Source organism: Carassius carassius, chromosome 27 (genome assembly GCF_963082965.1).
Source record: "Carassius carassius chromosome 27, fCarCar2.1, whole genome shotgun sequence".
Classification (NCBI taxonomy): Eukaryota; Metazoa; Chordata; class Actinopteri; order Cypriniformes; family Cyprinidae; genus Carassius; species Carassius carassius.
This window is the reverse complement of record NC_081781.1, coordinates 20,243,066-20,269,982: the sequence shown is the minus strand read 5'-3', so window position 1 is coordinate 20,269,982 and position 26,917 is coordinate 20,243,066.

Genomic DNA, 26,917 nt, shown 5'->3' with positions numbered 1-26,917 from the left:
ATAGCAGGAAATGCTTAGTTTTATACAGTTATTCTGTTAATGTTTCTTTATTCACCTTGGCCTTATTACAAGAACCACAGTAGTGAAAACCACAATAAAGAAATAGATTTAGATGAATGGAGCACGCACACACTGTACCTGTGGTAGATACTTTGGGGGAAAGAGAGAGAGAGAGAGTTTATTAGTGTGTGCAACAGAGTGAGAATAAAAGATGAAAAGAAACTGGTAATTGGACTGGGAGTTCAAGACAGGTTGACATATCCAACCAGAGGAATCTGCTTTACATACTGCTGGCACTCTCACTAATACACACACTGTCTCTGTCAGAGGTGCTTCATGAAGCCAGATCTTCCATTAGCTATGAATTATGAGCTCTAAGAACTTAAATTTTGCTGTCTTTGCTAATTACTCACTCCAAACCCAACTTTTAGCTCAACAAGAGCTCCTGAAATGTTTTTTAAAAAAGTTGTGGTATTTGCCACATCATTTAATTTGTTCATTTTACAGCTATTAAAGTAACACTCAAAACATATTTTATGGTTTATTTATTTAAAAAAATGTTCATCTAGATGAAGCTACTTAATGTGATACTTAACTGTCAGTAATATTTAAATAGAAACTGGTTTATATGTAAGCAATAAATACAAATTAATACAGTTTAACTGGATAAATCCAATAGTTTTCAGAATTAACAGATTTATTTTAATAAATGCATTTTAGAAATATGATTTAAATAAAATCAAATACATGCACAGAGTTCATAAAATGTCATTCTTTTTGAGTACAGAAGTCTTGCCTGGTTCTTACTGGTTTTGTTTATGTATGACTGACAAATATGCAACACCGTAAGTTTATTTGTCTGTTAATACAAATGGAAAATGTATAAATATTTCTAAATGTCTATATGTATAATATATATTTAAAAGGATAATTGTGAAACTTTATAATTTTATAAAAGCATTAAATAAAATATTCAGCATTTTTAACAGTATAATCAATGTGGTTGTTTCAGGGATTTTGCTTTTAATTTGTCATGACAATGAAATAGTAATTGGTCATAACTTTACACAGGTTAGTGTTTTTTTCTCAGTAAAATCATATTAACACATGTTGTTTATGTCTTGTGTCATTGCTGTTAAAATATTGATTATTTTAATGTTCTGGCCCTGTTAACTTACACTTACAAGTGTTTTACTGTAACCCAGATCAGATTTTTTTTTTTTTTTTAACAATTATTTGGAAATTACTTTCTGCTTTACAATTTAACAACATTATGCTACAAATGCTGTTGATTCGAGCTTAACGCATGTATATATATATATATATGTATATATATATATATATATATATATATATATATATATATATATATATATATATATATATATATATATATATACATACATATATATATATATATATATATATGTATATGTATGTATGTGTGTGTGTGTGTGTGTGTGTGTGTGTGTGTGTGTATAATTTTTGTCACCCTCAACACTACATTATTACTGTATTTCCATTACTTTAAGGGTAGGTTCTACATTGTCAAATTGTCCTCCCTGTTTTAATGGGAGACAAAATCTTACCGGGTAGCACAAATCTTCAGAATACCAGATTTTTTTTTTTTTTTTTTATAAAAATACTGTAAAATATGAATATTTGAAGGACCACAATATACTTACTCTGATAATTTAATACAAAAAGCCTAAGTAACAAATCCCACATTAAGTTAAATGCCTGTGAAACTTCATTATGTTTCCACAGCTGCCCTTTAAAAGAGTCAATAATACTGAGGCTAATGAGATGGCGACCTGTACAAATACAGGTCTGAATGCAATACAAATACAGCTGTGCTGTTTTCACAGCGGGAGAGCAGAACAGAATACTGGGATATGAGCCTTAGCTATTCAGTCATGTGTGATTAGACCATCAAAGGTCAATATCAACCCCAATTGTTCCTGTTTTTTGAGACACAGAACTACAGTATATGACTCATTGAAATTGACAGTGAATTAACTTCATGTGTGTAGCATGAGGATCTGTAATTAAGTGTGTGAGGCATTCTGTGTGGAATCTGGCGGGGTGGGACGGCATAAACACTGTCTCCAGATGGGAATGCTGGGTCGGCTGCCATAGAGGGAGGGAACCTAATGAATGTCGCACAGGTGGCCAGTATTTAGCAGCACACACCTCTCACATTTAACAACCCAATCTGGAACATACACAGCCAAGAAATACGCAAACACACGTATTGGCTTATTGACTTTCCACCTCTGACATGTGGTCAGATTTAGAAGCACATTCATCCTTCATTAAATGAGCTCATGCCTGTGGATGCAGTGTGGATCTATACCAAACATCTGGAGCTGTAATGATTCCATAAAGTTGTGTTGGTGAAGCTACTTTTGAACCTGTAGCTTAACAAACTTCAAGCTACTCATAATTTTGAGTAGTTATATTGCAGTACCCTGATTATTTATTTGATTTGGATGCTATTTATTCAGTTATTGTTTGTTTGATTTGTTGTGTTGTATTTTGGTTTGGGTTGACTTGCTTTGCTTTTTTTTGTTTACTTTTCTGTTTTGTTTTGTTTTGCTTTGATTTGTTTTGTGTTTAGTTTTTTTCTGTGCTTTGTTTTGACGTGTTTTGCTTAGTTTGTGTGTGTGTGTGTGTGTTGTTGTTGTTTTTTTTGCACCTTTCCTGAAAAAAAAAAACTAAACAAACAACAACAACAACAGTGCATCATCATTGTCAGATTAGTGAATTGTTTTGGAAAGGGTTCATTTATATGAACGAGCCCAAATAAATAAATAATAATAATAAAAAAATCCATGTTAATCATTATTTGAATGGTAAAAGACTGTGACAATGCTATGGTAAAATCCTGTTAATTGGTTAATAGTAATTATTACACGGCTCTGTGGAATACTTGATTCTGATTGGTCAGTCGTGACATTCCGGGGTATGTTATTCCTCGATAACATCTGGTAAGAGCTAATAACACAGGCTCATCGGCAGTCGGCGCTGCACTCTTGCTTGAACTATTGTTTCTTGGTGGAGCTTTGCGTTAGTTTAGCTAATAAAATATTAAAACTCTATTCAAAATGGTGTACAATTATTTAATTATGTCATCCTTGTATTGCGGACTTTCTCTCGTTTCATACAAACACAGCTGCTGCCATTTTGCTATGATTGTTTTGTACGCTGTAATGGATTATAAGAGAATTAACAAACTGGTAAGATTTTAAAACTTTTTGTCTTAAATCTTTTATTGCCTTAATTATTTTTGTGGTGAAATGTTGTGTAAAATGTGGTTTGCACCGTTTCCCTTGAATATCCATCTAGTTTGAATTTGCCGCTTGCTCGCAAATGCTGCCTTCACGTTGCAATCAAATATTTCAACTCAAATCAATATTTTGCTTCTAATTGTTTACTTATGTGGCAAGTAGCCATGTAATAAGTGGCTTACTTATTCGGTGAATAGCTGTAATAAATCTAACCTTACATTTAATGTAGTTTTACAGTAAAATACTTTTACATTTAAAATTTTTTGGGAAGTGAAAAAAAAATGTATTGTATAATTTACAGTGAAAAAACTTAAATTGACATACACAGAAATCTTTTAGACATTTGATCCTTATTCTTTGAAATAACGGTTCCTTCTTATTTTGTGTATGTTAGGGTATTATTTTACATGTAATGTTGTTAAGTTAATTTTCTTGCAAAAAAAAGTTAAGTTTCTTGCATTATTTTAATATAGTGTGTAACCATTGTGACATTTAGTATTTGTGCGAATGACACTGTGCATGTTTTATATATTAATATTAGAAGTATTAGAATATTATAACAGCTGCTCATGATGAGCTTTGATTCATCATGTGACTTTCTCATCACTACTTGCTTTTGGTTATTTTAATTAGTTTTATTTTAGTTTTGTTCATTTTATTTCTACCCGCTCCAGTGTTAGAGTGCATTTAATGATGGTGTGTGTGCAAACAATGACACAAAAACAAGCAAATAAAGTAGTAGAATTTTATCAAGCTACATAAATACTTGCTGTAAAAAAGGAACTTGTTGCTGGAAAATCTGTACTATTTTGAAAATTGTCACAAAAACTGTCACACTTCAAATTTTTTTTACTGCTGACAATGCTGAAGATACTGATATGAATACACTGTTCTTGTTTTTCTCCCAATGGAGTAATACACACACTGAGGCTTCCGAACACAGTCAGTGTGAGTGTCTTAAAAGATTCATCATCATTTATTCATCTCTCACAGCCTGTATTTGATACACTAAATATCATGCATAGTTTTGCCTCATCTCTCAAGCTCCTTCTCTCACACACTCACTGGTTTGTGTCACTCCTTCTGTTGCATATTTTATAACACAACTGTAATTTTGAATGAGGATTATGATGAATTATGAATAGTCAATGCAGGTGTAATGGCTGAGTGTTTTGTTTGTGTGGAGCCGTTACTGGCTGGTGTCCTATTTGCAGCACCTCATGTGGCGAGCACTTATAGTTAGCTCAGAGAAATAGAATGATAATCTGATCATTCTATTGTTTTGGAAATTGTGATTTATCGTTTTTTTCATTAATCCTGAGGGCATATTTTGATTGGTGATTAGAACTGTGCAACTGGACAACGTGATTATACATAACACATGATTTGACAAAGAGAAGTTTTCACTTTTCTTCTGCAGCATGATTGATATAAAACAGTTGTCAGATCACTACTTACACTACCAGTCAAATGTCTGGTTGACAATTATCTTTCTTATATGTCTTAAACAACTTCTGATATAAAGACTTTTGCTGAATGTTTAAATTTAGTTAAATATAAATTTTGCCTAATCTTTACAAAGCTTTTTTTCATTTTTTTTTCATAATTTAATTAAATGCAGAAATTATTATTTAAATAATAAATAATTATTTCTGCTTTGTTTATATAATGAAAGTACTCTTAACATTTTAAGTGACAACAATATTTCTCTCTTATACTAACATTTAAAAGTCATTATTTATTTTTTTAATGTAAGAAATTGAAGGATGGATTAAATTTAGCAAAGGTGTAAGACATATAGTGTTTAACACTATATATTAACGGCTGTCAGTTTAACGCGTTAACTTAATTAGCTATGAAAAAATATTTTAAGGCAGTTAACGCATTGGCCCCGCCCCCAGACCTGTACATCATTTTACATTTCACACAGTTGACTGTTGACAAATATGATGCAGGACACCAACTCAAGTCCAAATAAAGTAGTTTGTTTTTACAACAAAACACACAGCATCTCTACATCATGCCGGCGGCAGCAACAAGAATACTACAGCAAGAATAAAAGTTATGCCATCTTTCTTTGCGTGAACATTTGTGGAGTGTTATGCAAATCTTCCCACACAGTGATGTAGACATGTGGGGTTGTGTTTAAACAAGGCATTTTAGGAGGGCCTGGACAAGCCTTAACTTTTATAAAGAAAATCTCTTTGGTTTTGAGACTTAAGTCTTTGCAACTTAATAGATTTTCTTTATGCACCAAGAGCTTGTAACACTCCAAAGAGAAAGAAAAAATTGAAATAGCATCATATGACCCCATTAACACAATAATAGGTTTAAATTATCTTTTTGGTGGTATTTTCACAGCCAAACATAGTTAATTAGATTAGTTAATCGCAGCACCCTATAAATATTTTTTTTTATGTAATTGACTGACAGCCCTAATATATATATATATATATATATATATATAGGTGACCAGAAGAGGCTTGACTTACAAAAATTTTCTCAATATTTAACTTTTTTGCACCCTCAAATTCCAGATTTTCAAATAGTTGTGTCTCAGCCAAATATGCATACTGTTTAAATCCTTAATGACTGGTTTTGTGGTCAAGGTGTGTGTGTTTTTTTTTACAGTAATCAGCATATTAAAATGAGCTTTGAAGGTTTATATGAAACTGAAGACAGAGTGATGTTGTAATTATTAAAAAGCTTAGGTTGTAACATTTGGAATGTAAAGTCAGTAATAAACTATTTTATTATTTAACCATGTATTAATTGATGTGGGATGATAATAGGGGGGCGCCAAAGAGTCTGGCACCCAGGGGACTGGTAGGACCTTAATCCATCTTTGACTGTATTACCAAAACCTCCAAACATTTATTCAAATGCAATAACATATCTCGATATAACACAACATAAAATATTTTCTTATAGTTGTGACATTTCTATTCTTTTCTCCCTGTGGCACTGGGGCTTTGTTACCTGAATGTGGATTTCGGCCTGAGAGGGGTCACGGGTGCAAGACAATTACAGTTGGAAAAGCACATTTTGGTCTAAAACCGCAGTCCCACTGATTGAACCCTTTATAGTGTCAATTATCAGAATCACATAGAACTGAACTCTAATTATTTTAACTACCACATTATTCTGTGCCCGGCTGTTGTATGGACAAGACTGAACGGGAGTCCCAAATGGAACTTTCCTGTTAACATTTGTTGACAAGACAGATGGGAAACAATTTGGAGACGGACAAAAGTGTCAATTCATCTCGAGGTTTAATGGTGCGGAAAATGATACTGCTGTGCATGGGGAGGCTGAAACGCTTTTGAAATGATGAATATGTAGTGTTTGTTAGCATAGATGGATAATTAATTTAAATAAATCTTATTCACTTCCATAGCTGTTTATAATTTTTGCGCTGAAGTGTTCTCAATCTGTATTCATTACGCAAAATCTGTTCGGTTATTTTGCACAAGGGATTTGCCAAGCCGATCATCAATACTCAATTATATTGTACATAATAACCAGAGTTTACAACAAAGGACATATTAATAAAAAACAAATCTATGTGTAACTTCCTAAATTAGTGAGTAAATGTGTCTGCGACACTCATTTGTCCTGTATTTGTTCAAAAATACTTTTTCCCCCCTATGAATTACAATTATAAAATTATTTAAATAATTCTGAATATCAGATGACATTTTTACGACAAGGCTAGTTTGGGTTGTACAATGTCATGTGGTGTAACTTCAAATACTTAAAACTGAATTATATTTCTAAATCATGCTTCTGAAAGATAATGTACTAATAATACACTAGATAATACACTTATTTATTTATATTTTCTGTATATTTTGTCACTGACCCAAATATTGTCTGGGCTTGAATTATGTTATCTAAAGTACTTTATTTATTTATTTATTTATTTTTATCAACAGGAGTGACTTGGGATTGTGTAAACACATGTTTGTGATTTGGGAAAGCCCAGACTCAGGCGGGTGTTGAGGTGTGCTGGTTCATGATTGGTTGCTTCTCTCTGGGGTCCTGTAGAAACATTTGTACCAGGTGGAGCACTGGTCATACATCATGCTGCCTACAGATGTTTCCCCAAAGACCCTAGTGCTATCACACCTCGTGTGCGTGTGTTTGTGTGTGTGTGTGTGTGTTTGTGTGTGTGTGTGTGTGTGTGTGTGTGTGTGTGTGAGTTTGGCATGTTTATCTGTGATATCAAAGAGTGAGCCACAACGATATTACAGCTGTCTCACCATCTGCCATCACCAAGGAATCTATTTCAATTTATACGAAACAGGAAATAGTCAGGAAAGGACCAGACTAGACTAAAAAATGAAATGGAGAGTGTAAAAAGAGAAACACACACCTTTCCCAGGAGGAACTCCTCTGTTTGTCAGGGTCACTACCAATCAAGAGGAAATGGGCAGAGGTCATTGCCATGGAGAGTACTTGAGTCATCCCATAAATAAAGTGAAGCGCAGTTTATCACTGATCCCCAGCACAGAACAACATGATGGGACGGTAATACACTTCCCCCTAGACTTATGAAGTGACATGCTCATTGATCCTGGGATGACAATTAAAGGGACAGTTCATCCAAAAATGAGATTTCTGTCATCATTCTGTCAACTGGACATTACAGTTCTGTTGTTCCCTAAATGTGGATATTGCAGTTTGCATACAGGAATGTGAAACAGATTTTTTAATGTAGGGCAGCCATTTGACCAATTTGGATTTCGTGTAGCTCAGTTGGTAGAGCGTTGTGTTATACGATGATATGTAATCATACGATCATAGGTTCAATCCCAGAAAACTCACTTGCTCATAAAATGTATATGCTCTATAAATCATAATTTTGCATTATTTCTGTGAGGGGTAGGTTTAGGGGTGGGGTTAGGTGTGGTCTTTCAAACGAATAAGCCACCTTGTTAAATATGTACTAATTACTTTGAGATCGGTGTAAAAAGTTCACACATTGCATTTAAATAACGCACATTTTGATTGGTAATGACAGTTATATGTAATTTCATGACGAAAGATGCAACATTATGTTGTCATTAATTTTACTCCCGCTATAAGTCGCTTAACTTTAAAACGTAAATATAGGTTGTAATAAGGTGCTTGCACAAATGACTTATATGGTCATTTTTTGTTGGAGGACAGGCTCACATTTCCCTTAATACATGTATGTATGTGTATGTATATATTTATATCCATAATGAATATACAGTACACACACATAGTATGTAAACATATATATTTTTAATGCAATTAGTCACGATTAATTGGTTTGCAGCCCTAGTGTTTGATCATTTGGCTACAACATTACCTTCCCTATATCTGACTCTCAGGAGACTGCAGAATTAACTCTACACCTACTATCTGACTGACTGCACCTGAATGAGTTTAGCGAGCCTGTTCATGCTAACCACTAATATAACATGTCAATACAACCCTATGAAACCCTATTCATAGCATCTCCCCACCTCTTGATTCCCCATCTCCCCTTGTATGAAAAGAGAGTCGGCAGTAAAAGACTAATGAAGCCTAATTGGTTCACAGTCGGTCTAATTGCTAGCAAAAGTGGCCTTGGTTCTGGGAATGTGGCAGCCAGTTTAATTTTCACCCTGTCCAATTGTGTGGTGGAGTGTGTGAGCGTGAAGCCGCGGGGGATCAGAGAATTTGTATGTGTTGATAAGAGGCGCTAGAGCTTCACTACAGACTGATGTCGGCCAATTCCAGCACATGACTGCATACAGCACAATTCATGAGGGGGAGAGGCAGCCTACAGCAGTTTTACCATTTTATAATTCTGTTTTAAATATGGCTTGCTGTGTATTTCTGCCAATTTGCATGCAGGTTTGTCTGAGTGGTTGACAATTTGCTAACAACCCAGTTTAGAAACAGATGACGAATCAGAATGGTGGAAGAGAATAAGACTTGGAGAGAAATGAGGACAAAGAATTTGAAATGCTGTCCTGCTCTTTTGCAGAAAATAACCAAGAGGGGGTTTGTTATTGCCTGGAGATGCAAACATGATCCATAAACATGCATGTTTAACACATTTTGTGGTGTTTAACCCTTTTGTATTGATCGTCAGAATGTGGTGAGGTATGTGCAGACATGCCTGAATGGGATTGGTCATGGTTGTGTTGATGTAGCAGGTCACGTTTGCTTCAGGCAGCCTAGAGAGGGAACAAACAGACATATTCTATGTTAAAAGCACAAATGTTTTCTGTTAATAAATGTATACTGAATTAATGTTACATGAATATTTGTCCATTAAATTATCACCATTTAATATTGTCATTCAATACCCATATATAGTTTTTTATTATTATTTTTTTTATGTGGAACATAAAAGTAGCAAGAATTTATTTTCTGCTCTCTTTGTCTATATATATATATATATATATATATATATATATATATATATATATATATATATATATATTTTTTTTTTTTTTGTCTAATTTTGAAGCTTGTTGTGTCTTATTTAAATTTTCAGTTCAAAGTGGTTTAAAAAAATATGGTAGCACTTTAGTATAGGGACCAATGCTCACTGTTAACTTGTTGCTTATTAGCATACCTACAGTATTATTAACATATTGGCTGTTTATTAGTACTTATAAAGCACATATTCTACAGAACCATATTCTACATCCCCAATCCTACTCAATACCTAAACTTAACAACAACATTACTAACTATTAATAAGCAGCAAATTATGAGTTTGAGGCAAAATCATGGTTAACGGTTTGTTAATAGTGAGAATCGGACCTTAAAATAAAGTGTAACCAAAAATATATACTCTTCTACTTCTGATAATTGTGACTTTATTTCTTGCAATTCTGAGTTTATATCCAACAATTTATATTTCGCAATTCTTACTTTTTTCTTGGAATTTTGATTTTGCATCTCACAGTTAAAAAAACAAACAAACAACAACAACAAAAACTTGTATCACAAATACCCACTTCAATAATTCGACAGAAAGCGGGTTATTGCATTTACATGCCGTGCGAAATCAGAGTAAGAGTCAAACATTTTAAATGAAAATTTAGAGAAATGATTAATGAATGCATTACACTGTAAACTAACCCATTAGATTTTAGCAGACTAAATTTACTGTAGATTTAGTAGACTAAACTTATAATATTTAGTCGACTAAATCTAGATCAAAATTTGCTGTCACAATCAACACTGTTTCATCGTGAGTAATGTTTTTCACAGGATTCATACCCAAGGATTCTGCATCCTAAGTCCAATTCTGTGCTGGCTGAGCTACTGAGCTTGTTACATCTGGAAAGCGAAACATATGGAGCTGTAATGGACCTGGCCTTCCTGGATGATACTTTGGGCCCGGCCCCCTCTTTGAGAACCACTGCATTTAATTACATTATAGTTTGCTTTTGCATTTCTGTGGTAGCCCCACCCACTGTGAAATCTCATTGGCCCCCAAACCTGCTAATAATTAAACGTAAAAGTAAAATTCTGTATGCTTTGAATGGCTTTTAAATGATAAATAAAATGGCTTTTATTTATTTATAAAAAAAATTCTTATGTTGTTTAAAAGGTGTTAAATTGAAGGTTGGCGTTCGAGTTGCTGTTACTTGCAGTAACAATATATAATAAATGACACCGTCTTGATATGATTGTTTGACAGTAGATGCAAAATGTTGCATTCTTCTGATATGAATTGCTGCGCCCTAATTTATTACTCCTAAATATGAATGAGAACAGAGACAGTGAGGCATGCTCAAACCTGTAATTGTGTGTCGGCAGCTTCTGTGCTGTGACATACAACTGCGGAAACTACATATGAATGAGTCGAGAAGAATGCCAATGACCATGCAGGGAAATAGAGAGAGAGCGAGTGAGAGCTGGCCTGAGAGTGTGCTGTGGGTGTGAGAATGACACAGGGAGTATGTGGGAGTTGTGCTGTTAGCCACGCTGGTGCTCTTAAAGCATGTTTGGCTAGGTCACATCTGAGAGAGACACACACACAGAGAGAGAGAGAGAGATTTCCTGTCTGCAGGAGCGCTGCCTATGGAGTGGGCATATTTAGCTTACAGGCTGACTGACATGAATACACATTTGTATAGCAGGGGTCCTCAACCTTTTTGACATTAAGAGCCACCCTGAACCCTCAACAAATATGAATTCTGTAGAGTTGGACGATGGACTCTGCTTCCCAGTATGCAACACACGTGAATAAATCAGGCAAATTACTACATCATTGTTTATTAATGCATTGTTGACACAGAAATTGTCATAGCTGTCGTTCCCTGTGAGTTATGTCATGGTTTGATAAATGAGAGTGCATCTTTCCTTTTCATGATGAAATTTTGAGTGTCACCGCTAAAGCGCTAAACACAGTACATGCACACACATTTTGAGTGTAAAGATAACAATGACATTCTGTCACAAAAATGAGGAAAATGAATGCTTTTAATATTGTACTAATAAATAAAACGATGAATAAACAAATTTGATCAAAATGAAAAAAAATGCTATTAATAATTTGAATGATAAATTAATACATCAAAAATGTATTCCCTTTAACAAACAAACAAACAATAAATAAATAGATAAAAAAATTAATGACTATATATTACTACTGGTAGATAGATAGATAGATAGATAGATAGATAGATAGATAGATAGATAGATAGATAGATAGATAGATTCAGTTTTGGCATTAATTTAAGTTTGACAAGTGTTTACAGTGCTTTGGAAGATTCCATATCTTTAATATTCTCTTGTGTTATTCAATGTGAAGAATAAAAAAGGAGATTGGCTTCAGTTATTAACTCATACGGGCAATATTTGAGTCACTCCTGTAAGCTGCAGTATGAACCGGACATTTCGAGAGTCACATCTGTTATTACACTAGCTGTGTGAACATTGTTGATCTGCATGTGTAATCTCTCTCTCTCTGTGTGTGTGTGTGTGTGTGTGTGTGTGTGTGTGTGTGTGTGTGTGTGCTTGTATGAGTGTGTTTGGCACATTTAGCACGCATGCGCACATGTCAAGGGCTCAGGGGCCGTTTGACAGAAGATAAGATGGATGATTCTGCAGTAAGGGTTGAGCCTGACTCCCAGCACAAGCTCTACACACACACACACACACACACACACACAAACAGATATACAAACAACTCGTTAACATATATACCTTCTATATGGAGGGATTTATTACAGTTCTCAGGTGAGAGAGAGCTAATGTGTTTATAGTGAAGAGGGCTTAGATAAACTGAGGTATTCGTTTAGAAACATATTGATGCTCACATTGTTTAATTCAAACATATGTCTGAGTTTAATCTGTTTATTATAAATATTTTAAAAAAGAAAAGAAAAAGGAGGATCTTGCACTCTCTTCAAACCAAATGTAACATGAATTAAAGTCATAATTTCTTCCACTTGAAATTCATTTGCTTCAAAACCGAATTTGATTAAAATTACAAAGTGTAAAAAATGTGCTCAGAGCATTTTATAATCTACAGACAAACACTGAGGAAGTATCGAGTTTTTTATTTGTTATTTATATTAAAATTGTGTTTATTAAATAAAAAAATATTTGATACATTATTATTTAGAAAAAACATTTAGAAAATTGAAATTATAGACAATGCCTTTTAATTTGACCAAATTGTAATAATAATAATAATAATAATAATAATAATAATAGTTTTAAGTTATTTTATTGCTTTAATAGTATTATTACAATATGTGTGTGTGTGTGTGTGTGTGTGTGTGTGTGTGTGCGTGTGTGTGCGTGTGTGTTTTTATGTCATTAATTTAACATCTTTTATCATATTGGTGTTTATTTATGTTTTATTTAGCATCTTTTATCATATTGCAAAAACCTTGTAACAGTGGCTTATTATCTAATAAACATCAGAACAAGATTGGATTTACATACAATCAAAATGTTGCCAAAAATCATCTGCTGAATTTTGTGCTAACATCCAGCAGGGAATACTCATATTGCAAATGCTGTCAAATTTTATCTTCCAGATGAAAATACACACATTGAATATGCTCTTGGCTATGTACGTACCTGTCTTCAGTAATGATCATCTTTTGTCTGATATGTCTTTTAAGTGAAACAACAATCCTTCCTACTGAATTCAGTAAGCAATGTAGCACATCTCTTTTGCTCAAAAGCTACAGAAGAGGAGAGATGTCATGTTAGTCTTGTCTTTTCATACATTTCGTAAGTATAGCCGTACAGGCCCCAGTCCTTCTATCCGATTGTCTTTGCCTGATGCGGAGATCTCAGCAGGGAGGCCGATTGCAGGAGGAATATACAGTATCACAGCAAATATTGGTGTTGGGATAGAAGGTTAGAGCTATGCTAACAAATCCATTTCCTCAACACTTGTACAACATGACTATCTTCTCATTCTGAAGGGCACAGGGAATAGCGTGAGCAATTGAAAAGGCATTTTCTGTAAATAAGATTACAGTGTTTGTGAATGTGTGTTTATGCATGTGGATTTTTAGGTGTGAATCTGTGAGCTTGAACTTGTGTAATTCAGAGCTTGCGTGTGTGAGAGTGAGACAGCCTTTGTGTGTTTACATGTGCTCTAGACAGATGTTTTATTCATGTTGCTATCTTCTGAGGTCTTTGGTATGCTGTGTGAGTTTATATGGATGTAGCCTGGTGTGTGTTCGTGTGAGCATGGACTAGTGCATGGTTGAGTTTGTCTACACTCAGTGTGAATTCTCATAATTCACCTGTTAATCGGTTAAAAGATTACTCAATGTGCATGCGTGATCTGAAGCTTGTCTGTTTAGTTTGCTACAGCAAATTATTTTGAAATACTCAGTTTATATTAAACAGTGTAAAAAAAACACTTATTGGGAAATAATTTAATGCAAATAAATTACAGAAGCACTTAAAATTGCATCATTAACATGATTTACATCATACATTCAGATGATCTTGAAACTCAGGAGTTTTTCGGACTAAGTCTCTACAGTAGTGCTCTGCAAGTATGGGAAGCAGACAGGGCCAAAACTCTTTAAACAAAACCCATGAAATTTGACTGTCAACACGCCCTGTGTAACAGTTCAGAAATATTTTTGTTGTTTTTCACTGTGTCGTCATCTGGTCTGTTTAGTCTTTCTGTGCCCTAGTTTAGTTCATTGATTCATTAGCACTCATTAGTTAATTCCCATCTCCCAGTGTCACTATCTGTCTACCTGTTTAAACTCACTCTTTAGTTATAGTCTTTGTCCGGTTTTACATCAATGTGTACGTGTGGTTCTGTCTTCTCTCTGTGGATTACCCCTCTGTAAATTATTACATAAATTACATATATCTATATTGTTATCTGTACTGTTATTACAGTCAAATTCCATGCGTTCCAGTTGATATGTCTCTAAACAGACACATTCTAGGCATGTTTAACCATGTAATACTTTTTTTTTAAAGCTGATTTACCTATAGATTTACCCACAGTATAATCCTTTCTTTAGTTTATAATGGCATTGCTTTACTAGTATCCACTAATAGCTATGTAAATTAACCAACTAAAAAGGACATGAAAAATCATGAAACATGACTAAGATCACACACAATGTACTGATGCATTATCCCACATGAACAAATATAACGTCTGATGTTTGCATACATTTATACTAGGGCTGCCCCCTAATAGTCGACTTATTGTTAGTTTACCAGAAGCGACTTGGTTGACAAAAATTTTATTAGTCACTTAGTTGCAGAAAAAAATAAATAAATAAATCCACGAGTGAAGTCATGCAGTCCGTTATGGACAGATTGTTAATGGCTAGTCTATGGTAATACAGTACATTGACGGGCAGGACATCCAAACGCTCGACTACCATTCTTTGGCCTTTCAAATATTGCTTATCATCTGAAATGTGTTAGTATAAGCAACTTTGCATGGCCGCTTAATCTAGTGTTAACATAGAGAAATGTCTGCTATTCAAGTGTCTGTGTAGAAGCTGAACATTAGCAATGCAGGACAGATGAACGCATTATGAGGTTGGGGGTGTTGATAAATAATACAATTCCATGGCACACTACAGCGAGGGAAGAAAGAAAAGGGGAAATTTTAAAATTTAAAAACAGTGCATCAACAGTGTTGGAATTGTATAACACACTTGCACTTAACATTAGGCTATATGAAAAACAAGCTCAAATAGGAGTTAACATGGGTTTTGGCTGGTGAATGAGGATATCTGTTTTTTTTTTTTCTCTCAATAGAACAGCCACATCTGAGGCAAGTGCAATGCGTTATACGCTTTCATCAAGTTTTACAGGTTATATAATGTTTATTGTTGCTATATGGGTGCTTAGTTTTTCTTGTTTAATACAATTGGCCAAAATCTCATGGTATAAATGATTAAGCACTTATAACCTACTTCATCACTCTTCAAACAAACACAAACAATTATCCTTTACAGAAATAGTGACTGAGTAAAGATAAAATGTACTGTTCAAACTTAAGTTATTTATTTACCCTTGCATTGCGAAAAATGGATATCTGGGTCCTCCAGGCTGTGCGTGGCATGTCAGTCTGAATGTAGACAGGATGACGTTATGGGGTTTTGCTGAGAGCTTGAGGATCCAATGGCATTATAAAGTTTTACTGACAAGCTCTTTGTAATACTAATCGGTGTTCATCTTCAGTTCTCTCTTCACAGCAGGTCAGTCAGTGTACTGTTTGAGTAAAGGAATTACTCCGGGATATTGGTTTGTTTGAACTCAGAGGGAGTGTCAGCCACATAAAAAAAAGTTAACAGCTTAAGTCATTTGTGGATTAATGCGTATTGGAGACGCGAACTGTTTAAAACGATTCAGTTCGATTTGGTGAACTGGTTCAAAAAGATCCGGTTACATCAAATGATTCGTTCGCGAACTGGATATCACAAACTGCTTTGTTTTGAACTTACAAACAGACACGGAAGAGAAGACAATGCTGAATAAAGTCGTAGTTTTTGCTATTTTTGGACCAAAATGTATTTTCAATGCTTCAAAAAATTCTAACTGACCCTCTGATGTCACATGGACTACTTTGATGATGTTTTTCTTTCCTTTCTGGACATGGACAGTAGACCGTACACACAGCTTCAATGGAGGGACTGAGAGCTCTCGGACTAAATCTAAAATATCTTAAACTGTGTTCCAAAGATAAACGGAGGTCTTACTGGTTTGGAACGACATGAGGTTGAGTTATTAATGACATAATTTAGATTTTTTTGGTGAACTATCCCTTTAAGTTTGGATAATTTTTCACAGCACACCTGACTGGGCTAGGGTATGGCAGATGCCATACTCTGCCATATGGAAATCCCGCCCCTGGTTTCAAGTGCATCAGCTTCATTGGCTGTTGTGGGTGTTGTCACATTAACACGGACAAACAGTTTGTGTTGACAGTCAAATTTCATGCATTTCGTTTGAAGAGTTTTGGACCCACCCCCTTCCATACTCAAGCACCTGTAAACTTGGTAGGCAGAATTTTAAATGAATAAATAAAAAGTGTTTTAGTGAATTATTCATTACATCGTGTTTATACCTTTGAAACACAAGCTTTCATGTCCTGTGATTGTTTCTGAAAAGCTCAAGCCATATGGCCAGATGATAAAGTCTACGCAAACTACCTTTCGGATGGATAGAGCAACAGCAACCCATTTAGTTAAGGGATACTAATTCTAGCCGTTATTAAAAAATCTATAATAATTTATAGCAGTTTATCATAAGGCTGCAACATGAAGTGTAAAAGAAAGAAAGAAAAGGTATTTATATATGAATATATATATATATATATATATATATATATATATATATATATATATATATATATATATACACTACTACTACTACTACTACTACTACTGATAATGATCTGTTCCAGATTATATTTGGGAGCAAGTGTCTAATTTCCATCCTGAGTATAGGAAGTGTGTGTAGTGATACACTGGATGCTTAAGTGAAGATGAGGAGTCTCATCTATGGCTGTCCAGTCCCTTCAGAAGGCAGAGCTTAGAGTAGTGCGGCTATATTGATCCAGCCGGACTCCAGATGATCTGCCATGTTTACACTGGACTTGAATGGCTAATGCAGTGACACTCAGTACGAACAGCAGAACTTGTGATTCTTTGTGACTCTTTCTCTTTCACATACTTACTAGAGTGCTAAGATATCAAAAATTCTATATATGTTTTGTTTACTGTAGTGCATGGAGTATTACATCAGTGGTTCGTTGTGCTGTCCTTGATAATGTTCCCTCGGCAATATTTTTAACTGGAGCCTCCTTCTGTAATATAGATAAAGAAGATTCAATCAATCTGTCCCAGAGGCAGATGCCTGTGTTTGTCAATCAATCACATATCTATTACATCCCCATGTGTAATTATGCAAAATGATTAATAAATGATGGCTTCAGGAATCTAAATAAATAATACATTGTTTGCATAAAGTTGTTACCAGATTTTGTCTTGCTGGAAACCATAAAATTTCAGCTTTGTCCATATTTTCTCCACCATCGAAGCATTGACCAGTTAAGCAGTTTTTCTTAAAGGGATAGTTCACCCAAAAATGAAAATGTTATATTTATCTGCTTACCCCAAGGCATTCAAGATGTAGGTGACTTTGTTTCTTCAGTAGAACACAAAAAAAGATGCAGTTTTTTAACACAAACCGTTGCAGTCTGTCAGTCTTATAATGGAGGTGAATGGGAATCACGGCTAACACGTAAAAAAAAAAAAGGCATACTGCAATGTTGGTTTTGTTTCATGTTTTGGGGTTTTGTTTCATGTTCTTGTTTTCATGTCTTTTATTTTGTAGTTTGTTTCATGTTGTTTGTGTCATGCCTCCCTTGCCCTATTGTCTTCATGCTATTGGTTCCTCTTGTTCATTGTGTCATGTTCTGATATATTAGTCATGTGTCTTGTTTCTTATTGGTTTGTTCATGTCATGTGACCCTCATTGTCGACTATAAGTAGCCATGTCATTGCCTTGTTCCCTGTCGTGTATTAATGTTGTAACCGCTGTTTTAGTTCTAGTCTGTTCATGCATAGTTAAGTCTAATCAAGTCAAGTCTGTGTTTATGTTTGGATTTTGGATTGTACCTTGTAAATAAACTGAACTTGGGTTATCTACGCTCTAATCTACGCTCGCCTTCAGTGGATTCGTTACACATATACAAAACTGAATTAAACCGTTCTGCTCGTGATGATACATTGATGTGTAAAGACACAAAATGATCGGTCTGTGCAAGAAACTGAACAGTATTTATAGTATTTATAAAGTTTTTTACCTCTGATTCATGCAATGTCAGAACTGTTCAAACTCTTCTAAGCCTTTCCTCCTGAGCACATTCTCAAGCAGGCGTGTGAGGCGTCATCTTCTTCTTCTTGCTTTATGGCAGATCACAGACTTATAAGTGTATTACTGCCACCTATCTCTCAAATGGACCTTTGACACTCTATCTACAATCTTAGTTAGGAGTGTATATAAGTATATTACAGTATATTGTAAAAACAATGTAAATACTGTTCAGTTTCTTGCACAAACCATTTTTTTTTGGGTGAACTATCCCTTTAAATGTCCTAAAAATTTAGAGTAAAAGCTGTGGTTTTGATGGTGTGTTCTCACTAGAGACTTCTAAGACCTAATCCTGGCCCACAACCCAGCAAACCCTCAGTAGCCCACAGGTCTGTCAAGATTACAGCACCTCTGAGTACATTTTTATTGAAGGGAAAAATCGATCTGCCCCATTGATCTCACAAACAAAGGTATTGGGGAGACAGGCAAGGGCTTTAAACTTTAAGACCCTGTGCCTAGATCACAACAAGGTTATTATTATTATTTCCCTTATCTGCTGGTCCTGATATTCTCAACATTGCTTAAGAGAACTTAAGAAAGGTTTTTCATAAAGAAGGCTATTTGCAACTTAATAAAAAAAAAAGACTATTTTCTTTTTATGCAATTCAGAAATAATCATAAATGTTTCTCGAGAATCAAATCAGCATATTAGAATGATTTCTGAAGGTGCATTTACTTAAGTATAAGCATGAAGTTTTAGTGGGTGGAAAATGATCGTGATTTTACTTTCACACATGAAATGCAAATATTTTGTTTTTGTTATATAAAATGTTCTGTCTTCTTGTTAAAGAATTTGATTAACACCATTACTGTGCATTATACCGTGGCCATATCTGTCTCACTCTCCACTGTCTTCTGTGAGATTAGCGATAAGCATTCTCAACTTTTTCCAGAATATATTACCTCCTTGCTTTTAATAAACTGCCAGAGCAACAGTTGCGCTGCAGACTCATGCTGTATGACAGGCCTGTCAGCGAACTACAGCGATTCTCTGTGGGTTTTCAAAATATTTTGCCAAGAGAATATGCAAATAGAACACAACAAAAAAGAAATGTGACTTGGGCCACCTGCTAGTAAAAGCAGCCTCTTAACCCTGACAGCACATCTCTCTCTCTCTCTCTGATTGGTATTCTGCAGTATTATCACTGTGTTCTGGGTGTAAGCAGAGTAGCTGTGGATGGAGCGGGAGGGATAATGGCTGCTGGGAGGTTCAGTCGTTTTAACTGATGGAACGGCTCATTTGAGCGTTTCGCTGTGACCTTATTAAAGCTGCTGCCGCAAAGTCAAGCTCTTCGCAAGAGACAGTGCCGCGGCTAATGATGGAGCGCAGGGCTTAAAGTCACTACCGTGTGCCGCTAATTTGTTTATGTCGGTGTTGTTTAAAAATGGTTTGCGATAAGCAACCCATGCAAATGGGTGTCAGGTTTATTTGAAAGAGAGAGACCCTTGAGACGTCACACTTCCTCTTTTCATTTTCAGCAGATTTTATTCCTGAATTTGACATATAATTAATACAACAATGAGAGCTTTATGATCACGACATGACTAGAGCACAGTACGTTTTATACATCAACAGAGGATGTGGTAAAATCATGTTCTGAACATGTTTCTAGCCCTTTAAAATGCAGAAAACCCTTCTCTGATGTACAAGTTCCTCTGTATGATGCAGATAATATTTTTGGGACATTGTAAACCAGAGTGTTTTAATGGGCTAATGAAATCATGTCATGGTCTTTAACTGTCTTTAATACATTTTATTGCTTCCGATGTATCTGTTCAAATCCAGAATTACAATGTCTCTCTGGATCATTTCATCTAATGGTTTAAATGAGATTTAACACAGTACACAATATCATTCACTGAGGCTGATCAACACAAAGAGAGAGAGAGAGAGAGTATCAAAAAGACTTGTTTTCTTTCTTTATTCATTTATTTATACCTACATGCTGGCAGTGTTGTTTAGTGATCTTTGTGTATTGTATTTGAAAAAATGAAAATAAGTTTGTGTATTTTATTTGAAAAAATGAAAATAAGTTTGTGTATTAAATTTTTTTGTCTGTGTATTTTGAGTGTTTTACCTTTTTTAACTACAAGAATGCATGAAATTTATGAAAAGTGACAGCTAAGACATTTATAGTTACAAAAGTTTTCTATTTAAAACATGCTATTTTTTAAACATTGTATTCACATTTTTTTAAATATCATAACCCCCCCCCCCAAAAAAAATATATTTATATATTTTTTTATATATATATAAATATATATATATATATATACAAATCAGCATATTAGAATGATTTCTGAAGGATCATGTGACACTGAAGACTGTAGAAATTATGCTGAAAATTCAGCTTTACCAATGAAGGAATAAATTACATTATAAAAAGATTTAACTGTAGTGTTGTTTTAGCTGTATTTACCATATGCAATTTATTGTTCCATTATTGATTACCATTATTTTTGGTAAAGCTGTATTTTTAGCATCTTTACTCCAGTCTTCAGTGTCATGCGATTCTTCAGAAATCATTCTAATATTGATTTGCTGTTTAAAAAACATCAGGTCATGGTCTTTAGTTGTTTTTTAAACATATTTGATATCCTTATCCCTATCTTTGTTCAAATCCGGGATTACAATATCTCTCTGGATCATTTAATCTAGCTAATAGTTTAAATGAGATTAAACATAGTACATAACATCATCCACTGACCCCGATCAGCATGCACACACACACACACACACACACACACACACACACACACACACACAGGTCATAGCACTCCTGATGAAATTCCTTTGTCTCAGACATGCAATTTGTCTTTGTCACGTCTATACTTCAGTACAGCACGCGATCTGTAGGTGAGCCAGACTATGACACATAAATACACACACACTCACATTTGCATAAAAACCTACATAATTGTTTGTATTTTATCATCTTAACTTGAACCTGTTTGTAAAGATCACTGGGTTTATATGTGTGTGCAAGCGTGCATGCATGCACTTTTCTAAGATGCTCCATTCAGTATGTTCCTGGCTAAGGGAATTAAATGTCACTCAGAGATATTGATGTGTAGCGTGATAGCAGCTTTAGAAAGAGCAGTGGAGGCTGCTGGGACGGAACCACATCTTGTATTGTATCTGAATTTAGGATATACTCCTCTGTGCATTCACACACCCCCCCCCCCCCCCCCCCCCCCACACACACACACACATTTTAACAATTTATTTAAGTCCACTCAAAAGAAGTACTTACAAGGACATAAATATTATAGAGGCAGTTAAACACGTACAAGATCATGGACCAGTGACATACAGTATTAAGCACATCACTCAGTTGTTATGGGTATAAAAAACAGCGTCTCCTCCATATATGACGGCTGCCTATAATAGCAGACAGTGCACAGTACTTTGCAAGCTGTTGAAGCCCTCTTACGACCAACCTGTGTGTGTGTCCTAAGCTACCAAATATAAAAACAAGTAATCGGCCTCGATAACCTATTTCTGATATGGTATTTAGGAGTAATTGATATTCACACACACACACACACACACTTTTTCAGATATATTGGACTTACTGGTGGAAATCTGTGATTTTTCCTTTGTTTAAGCCTTGAATTGAACACTATTTTAGGATTCTGAAATAATTAACATATGGGCATGCAAAAATATCTACAAACACAGCAATGGTCATAATATGAGGTCATACTCTTTCATTCAGATAGAAGGCTTTGTAGACAAATCTGTTTTTTTACTCTTCAGTACATCTTCTTCACTGGGATCATTGTCTGGTGCAAACATACAAAACTAAGATAATATTGCCACTTGCCATTGTGTAGAGTTTACTACTTGAGTTAACCCAGTGAAAAAGGATCAGGTCGGAGCTGGTGTGATTGATTGGAGGCGTGGCTAATTTGCATATTGATTGGTCTGCATATATTAAAAGAGATATGGGTGTAGAGTCAAATTCAAGCCATAATATTCCAATTATTTTCATGGGGGGGGGGGGGGGGGGGGGTTTAAATGTGTAATTTTTTTTTATGATCAGAAAGCTGATTTAAGAGATAAAATTAGATTAGGACATTCTGCTATTTCTCAGTCACTAATCCAATGGACTAGTTTGTGACATGTTTGTGACATTTGTTCATACTAGCTCAAGTGCATATGCACATTTTAGTACATTTCAGTGTATAAATTTCACTCAAATTAAAGATTTGTATAAATATTGGTCAATGACAAATTAGATTGTTGATAATAAAGAAAATGTTGCCAAAATGTTGACAAATATTTCTGCATACCACAGACTGACTATTGAATCAAAACCATACTTTAAAAGAGTACAATTCACATGGTTGAGGGACAGTGGAGTTTTAATCAGTATTTTTTTTATTGGAAACATTGAAAATAAAGTGTGTCATTAAGAAAGTAAAATGTAGTTTAACAAATTAACGCAGATTTCAAAATGTACTCTAGCATTGTAAATATTGATCTGTATTTTACAAAAAAATTCAATACAATTTCATTCTTTCTGCCTCAAAATTTAATGTTATTCATTGTGTTACTTGCCATTTATTTGTTCTTTGTAATGAATTGTGAAATTGACTAGAAATTTCTATCTGCAAATTATTCTACACATTTTTTTTTCAGTGTGTTCCTGTTGGTTTCATATGGTTTTGAAAAACATTTATAGCCTATAGTTTTCAGAAGTTTCAATTTAATGATGCTTAAATGTCATGTGTTGTAACCATCAAGTAAAAGGTTTTCAAAGTAAACAAGTATTTTTGTATGAATATTATGGATGGATGAATCAATATTCAGTTTTGGTTAGTTGCACCATTTGATATATTACTACCTGAACTAACCTTTACTTGTTTATATATATATATATATATATATATATACAAATATATATAGAAAATCATATTCTTTAAGAGATTTATTGAACTTGATACACAATTTCTATGATATAATTTGCCTTTTTTTAATGCTGGTGTGATCCAGCTGCATATAATATGATGTGGTATGTGTTGTGTGCTGGGAAAGGATTGGCTTGCAGTCATCTCATTCTGCGTCTCAGGGGCTTTGTCAAGGTTCATCACGGGGTTACCGTGACAACACTAGTGGGGCCTCATGCCAGATATATCACCATAATGAAAAGGTTAGAGTTCCATAGCTCAAGGGACTCTCTCGTCCAATTGCGTTTCTTTGTCCCTTACCCTTCTTTAAAGCATTCTGGGATTTATTCTGTGGTTGATAAACATGCAATTGTGTGTTTGAGTGTCTCACCCCTGGAAGCCTATCATATCTACTGAGGGTCATGACAAAACCCTGTTATTATATTTCATCACAGTAACCTCACATGCTCATTTCTTGTTGTTTTGCAAGAGGACACCTCTTAGCAGACAGCAGGAAGTTAATCACACACTGATACAAATTACTCTGTAACAGATGCAATGGAAGCTGAAAGAAGGGGTTGTCACTGTTATCATGCACGGATTGTCTGAGGTTACCTGAAGTCATCATGTAAAGATGTTTTAGGATTCTTGAGATGTTTCCAGGCCATAGCTAATTTAATGCCACAATCAGCACAGATTGCACGTGTGTGTGTGTGTGCTGAATGTCAGGTATGCGTTTGTGACATGCTTTTGATCCCACTCTCTTTCTCTTTTCTTTACCTTCTCTTCATTGCCTTGTGTGGAATCAGTCGGATCAGGTTAGTGTTTTTAAATCATTCTCTCTGTTCCCAGCTGGACCTGTCTCTTTCTCTTCTGAGTGATTTATTCATCCCAATTGATTCCCATTCAGTGATGTGCTGCCTCAGAAATAGAAACAGGGCAGGACTTATGAGGGCGGGGGCCCTGTGCTTGAGGTTATGTTTTGGGCCCTATACCTGCTGGACACTACAAATGCCCTCAAATAGAACATCATTATGGAGTAACACAAACATATGCTTTGAGGTTCATAAATAGTACAACTAATATGCAACATGTCTAGGCTATAGTGAAAGTTTAAATGTAATATTAAATATTAATTATAATGTGATTAACAGGATGTCACTCTCAGTTGAGAGACCAAACCCTGAAAAACCTGAGAAAAAAAAAAAAAACAGAGATGTTGGATTATTAGTAAAGAAACATTATTGTGATTTCTGTGTCCTCTTATGTCAGGTTCTTATTTAATCAATAAATTCAATCAAATGAAAAGACATGCTGAAATTGTTATTATCAACAAAATTCATAGATGGATTGTTACGCTTAAATTAGGGCTGGTAAGCGGTTAAATGATGTGGCGATTAATTAATCGAATTAATCACACATTAAATTTGGAGAAATTACTCTCAAAAGATAATTAAAAGTCATTGTTGTGTAAAGCAACAAACAAACATTAAAAAAGTAAGTTCAACAAGAAATATTTTCTTTGATAAAATGTATTACATATACTCTTCTGGACCATGTGAGTAAATGATGACAGAATTGTCATTTTTGGTAAGGTAAACTAACTTTAATAATTTACTTTCTTAATTTTATTATGATTGCTATTAAAAAAAAAAAAAAAAAAAAAAATATAAATATATATATATATATATATATATATATATATATATATATATATATATATATTTATTTATTTATTTAATTAAATTATACTCTAAATAATATAAAACTGCCAGTAGGTGGTGGTAAATGTCTTAATGATTAAGTCATTGAGTCATTTATTCATTCTTTTGATTTGTTCAAATGGCGGATTTATTCGGGAGTGAAGTACATGGTTCTTTATGATTGGTTCATTGATTAATTAGGCTTATTCTACTTGAAGCGGATCATCGCCATCAGATCAATCGGTGTGTGACATCAAAGTACCGCAGGAGCTATAGAGAGCAAACGACTGCTTATGCCTTTGAATCGCTCTCACGGTACTTTGATGTCAGACAACAATCGGTCTGTGCAGCACCACTTCAAATCTACCGCGCCTGTGGCCAATGGTTCAACGCACCAAATGGTTCACCTAATTCGTTCAAAACATGGATTAAAGGGATAGTTCACCCAAAAATTAAAAAATTTGATGTTTATCTGCATACCCACATATCTGCATGATTTTTAGCTTCAGTCGTTGCAGTCTTTCAATCGTGCAGTGCATGTCAAATGGTAACAGAATCTATGAGAGTAAAAAAAAAATATGCACAGACAAATCCAAATTAAACCCTGCGACTCGTGTCGATACATTGATGTGTAAAGACACAAAACGATCAGTCTGTGCAGGAAACTGAACCTTATATATATATATATATATATATATATATATATATATATATATATATATATATATATATATATATTTGTTTTTTTGTTTTTTTTCCTCTAATTCACGCAATGTCTGAACTGTTAGAACTCTTGTGAACGCGTCTTGGCACTCCTAACTGAGATTGTAGATAGAGTGTCAATGGTCCATTTGAGAAATAGGTGGCAGTAATGCACTGTGATCTGCCATAAAGCAGAAGAAGAAGAAGAATCCCTCACGTGCTTGCTGCTGTGAAGCACGTTCACAAGAGTTCTAACAGTTTGGACGTTCCGTGAATTGCGTTTGTGCATTTTTTTTTTTTTTTTACTTTCATAGATTCTGTTACCATTTGCCTTGCATTGTACGACTGAGAGACTGCAACGACTGAAGCTAAAAATCATAATTTGTGTTCTACTGAAGAAACAAAGTCACCTATATCTTGGATGCCCTAGGGGTAAGCAGATAAACATAAAATTTTAATTTTAGTCTGAACTATCCCTTTAAGAAATTAAATGCCACTGTGTGTTGCTCGGAGAACAGTTCTGCTCTGTCCTTATATTTTGGTTGGCAAAACTGAGCAAAATAACACAATATTAACTTCTTACTGAACTGTTATATAAGATGAGTATGAGTGATGTATAGGAGACAAAATTTTAGGGACATGCTATAGGCTTTCAGGAGTTGTTGCCCTGTCTCATATTAGTCGTAAATCAACTGTATGAAATGTCAGGTGACCCACATAGGTCTGGGGCAGGGCAAGTGCTTTAATGCATTAATAATTTTAATGCGTTATTTTACTCCATAATTACTTAATCTAATTCACACGTTAAATTACCAGCCCTAGTTTAAATATAACATTTTAATTACAGTTTTGTAAATATGGAATACAATTAGTTTTAAAGCTGATTCATTTAACTTTGCAAACGACTGTAGCCTACTTATAGCCTGATTGAATCATTTGCTGGTCCGTGTAACGCTG